This window comes from Prionailurus bengalensis, chromosome B3 (genome assembly GCF_016509475.1).
Source record: "Prionailurus bengalensis isolate Pbe53 chromosome B3, Fcat_Pben_1.1_paternal_pri, whole genome shotgun sequence".
In the NCBI taxonomy this organism is placed as follows: Eukaryota; Metazoa; Chordata; class Mammalia; order Carnivora; family Felidae; genus Prionailurus; species Prionailurus bengalensis.
The window spans coordinates 36,190,435-36,194,611 of record NC_057355.1 but is presented as its reverse complement, the minus strand read 5'-3'; positions in this window follow the sequence as shown (position 1 = coordinate 36,194,611).

The window sequence follows — 4,177 nt, the reverse complement described above, 5'->3', positions numbered from 1 at the left end:
AAGCAATAAGCAGGATCCCTGTTTGAAAATTTAAAGAATTCCATGACGCTGACAGTGAGCATTCACCAAGCACTGAGTCATTTTAAGTGCAAGCTTGTAAGCGACAGTACAGGTTACGTGTTTGTGGAGTCGGCTCTGTGTCCGTCCTTGTGGAAGAGACTGGGGAGCAGCTATGCAGGCAGGGGTGCATGCGGGTGGGGAGGGGCCCTGGAAAGTGGACAGAGTCAAGGCGATCCAGTGGAGTTTCTGAAATGCGATTTGTGGGCCATTTGCATCCAAGTTCTAGGGGAGGGACTCAGCATCTCTGAAGGCAGGGTGCAAGAATCTGAATGTAAGGAGGCTCTCCAATGATGCTCATGGGCCAAGGAAGCCAAAAATCTTGGGCAGGGGAGTAAAGGGAAGATACCCAGCTAGTTTCATTACTATTTCGGGTGGATCTCGGAGGGGCCAGAGGGTAGACGCAGGCGCACGGCCCAAGGCAGACCTTCCTTCTACAGACCTGTTTCTGTCCATTTAAGCCTTCTTTGTGCACACCAGGCTGGCTCTGTGCTTGGCCCTGAGGATAAGAGAAGTCATGAGTCCTGCCTTCTAGAAACACATGGTCTCATAGGGGAGGGCCACCCAGGAGCATGACAAGCTCTAATACATGGCAGAGAGAGGCTCAGACGGCATCATATCCAGATTGGGGGGGGGGGGGTGTCAGGGGCAATCAAGGAAAGCTTCCCAGAGGAGGTGGCATTTGACTGGGTAATTTGAAGGATGATCCACTGGCTATGAAGAGGTGAGGGGGAGGCATTCTGAAGGGGGAAAAGGTAAGAGCAGAGCTGGAGGGATGGGAGAGCACCGGGAGGGCATAGGGCATGGAGGCAATGTTGGTTTAGCTGTGAGGCAGGCAGTGTGTCTGGAAACCGAGGGCCTGGCCTCTCCCTGTGGAAGCAGAGCGGGCCAGACTCCCTTCTTCCTGGTTGGTGGTGATGCGGCTTCAGAAGAAGACCAGGCTCTGTCTGTTGGACACTCCTGCCTAGGACTGGGTGTCTGGAGGCTGATGGGAGAAGGTGGGGACATTTAGAGGATGTAGGGCTGTTGGATGGTGGCAAGTGGCCCGTTGGGGCAGTGCCAGCAGTGGCGTCCTGGCTGGACCACCCCTGGCATCCGTGACTCTACCTCTCTTCTTTGTTGGCCAACCTCCCTATGCCTCCCATCGATTCTGTGAGATCCCCAGTGTCCTCCTATTAGGTTCTTTCTGGCTTAAGCCAGCCACGGTTGTTTTCCCTGGGCAAGCAAGAATGCTGATGCAGAATGCTCAGCTGGTGGCAGGCAATGGATGCCTCGAATGCCACGGGGAGAAGGAGTACAGACGGTGGGAGCCGCGGAAAGGCGTACGAGCGAAGCAAGGCCTTGATCCATAGATCCGGGAGGAGTCAGTCATCGGTAGATTGGAACGGGGGGAACAGGACTGCAGGGCAGTGGGGAGCTGAACCGGGGAGTAATAGTGACAAAGGAGGAAACAGAGCGTCACGACTAGAGTCACAGGAGTGGAGTTGTCAGGAATTTGCAGCTGGCCCGAGGTGGGAGGACAGTGGGGAGAACTTTCCACAGAGAACACACGTCATGCCGTATTTCCTTTCCGGGGTCTCAATATCCATCTCATCTGTTTCAATTTCTGGATTTGCGGGGGGAAGGTTGCAGATCAAGGGGGTGCTGGCCTAGACCTCCGGCCTCATCTGGGAGATGACCTCCCCTTGGAGCAGCGCCCCGCATGCGAGCAGACAGGAGGGCTTAGGAATGATTAGCTTCTAAGGGGAGAGGAAGAAAGCGACCCTTAATTCCTCTTTAATAACATATGTCAGTAGGTAACGTTTTCAATATGTCACTGTGTCTGTAGCTCCGGTCAGCGGGTCGCTATCATTTTTGGGCAATAAACAAAAGACTGCTTTTAATTACTTCTGTGAAATTGCCCGACCCATGCATGATTAAATATTCATTATGTAGAATAAGGCATTTTCTTTGTATAGAGATCCATATTAAATTTAGCCGGTATAACCCACTGACCGAACAGAACTAATAAATTTCGTGTAATGGCCTGCAGCTTTTCCCCGACTGCTCCGGCTCTTCCCTCTCAATTCCTCTCTCCAGGTCCCTGTCTCTGTCTTAGCCTAGCTATTTCTATGTCCATTTAAAAAATTGAGATGAAATTCCACGTACTCTTAACTGTTATAACGTGTACATCTCAGTGGCAGCTAGTGCATTCACAATGTCGTGTGCCTCCCACCTCTCTGTACCTGGACGTTTGTCTATCCCCTCCCACCCCCCCGCAGAACACCCTCTGCCCAGTAAGTAATCACACTCCCCATTGCTTCCTCCCCCGGCCCAGCGATCGCTAGTCTGCTGTCTCTATGGATTTGCCTGTCCCGGGCCTTTCGTGTAAAAGGAATCATATAATACGTGCCTTTTCACGTCTGGCTTCTTTCACTCACCGTGACGTTTCTGAGGTTCATCCAAGGTGTAATCATCGATACTTCACTCCTTTTGGTGGCGGAATCTTAGTCTTTCGTATGGCTGCACCGCAATTTGTTTATAAATTCATCTGCTGAGGGACCTTTGGGGTGTTTCCACCTTCTAGCTGTTAGGAACGGTGCTGCTATGAACGTTTGTGTACAAGTTACTGTGTTTTCATTTCTCTTGGGTGTATACCTAAGAGCTCACTTGTTGGATTGTATATAAATTTTGTGTTTAAGTATTCTTACTATTTATTATTTTATTTTTGAGAAAGCGCAGACAGGGGAGGGGCAGAGAGAGAGGGGAACAGAGGATCCGAAGCAGGCTCTGCGTTGACAAGCCGTCAGCATAGAGCCCGATGCGGGGCTCGAACTCAGGAACTGTGAGATCATGACCTGAGCTCAAGTCGGATGCTCAACTGACTGAGCCACTCAGGTGCCCCTGTATGTTTAACGTTTATATTTTTTAGTATATATTTACATATATATATTTTTATTAGTATATATATATATTAAGCATTGTTCTGGTAGTTTCAGGTGCACAATATAGTGATGCAATAGTTCCGTACGTCACTCGGTGCTCACCATGACAAGTGCACGCCTTAATCCCCACACTAGTTAGATTTGTGATCATAGCCATCCTAGTGGGTATGAAATGGTATCTCATTGTGGTTTTGATTTGCATTTCCTTAACAGCCAGTCGTGTTGAATGTCTCTTCATGTGCTTGTTGGCCATTTGTATATCTTTTTTGGAGAAACGTCCGTTCAAATCCTTTGACCTTTTATTAATTGGACTCCGTCTTTTTGTTGCTGTGTCGTGAGAGTTCTTTATCTATCCCGGATACTTATGAGGCATATGATTTGCAAATTGTCTTCCATTCTGTGGGTTGCCTTCTCACTCTGTTGACAGTGCACAAGAGTCTTTAATTTGGTGACACCCACTGTATCTATTTTTTCTCTCATTGCCTGTACTTTTGGTGTCATGCATAAGAACTCTTTGCCAGATCCAAGGTCTTGAAGCTTTTTTCTTCTATTTTCTTCTAAGAGTTTCATAGGGAGAGAGGGCTTGAGCTGGGGAGGGGCAGAGAGGGGGAGAGAGAGAGAATCCCAAGCAGGCTATGCGATGTCAGCACACAGACCGAGGTGGGCCCCGAACTCATGAACCCTGAGATAGTGACCTGAGCTGAAATCAAGAGTCAGACGCTTAACCAGCTGAGCCACCCAGGTGCCCCCAAGAGTTTCAAGGTTTTAGATTTTACATTTAGGTCTTTGGTCTATTTTAATTTTTGTATATAGTGTAAGGTAAAGCTTCAGCTTCATTTTTTTTTTTTGTCAATGTGGATATCTGGTTCTCCCAGTATCATGTGTTGAAAGGACCATGCTTTCACCGTTGAGTGGTCTTGGCACTCTGGTTGAAAACCTCTGAAGAGGCACAGGGGTGCCCCGAACAGTCCTCTGGGTGGGAGGACTGGCTCCGTCACTGACTGTTGCTTGTAGGACCATGCACATTCTCTTTGTAGGCCTTGGTTCCCCACCCCCACCCCCCACCCCCTGTAAAATAGGCAGATAGGACTTGATCACCTGCAGGAACTTCGAGGAAGTCAGAGGTCGGGGAGGCAAAGAGAACGTGGCTCTGGAGGGAGTGAAACTTTCCGTCTCTGCCCACCCGTGTCACTGCT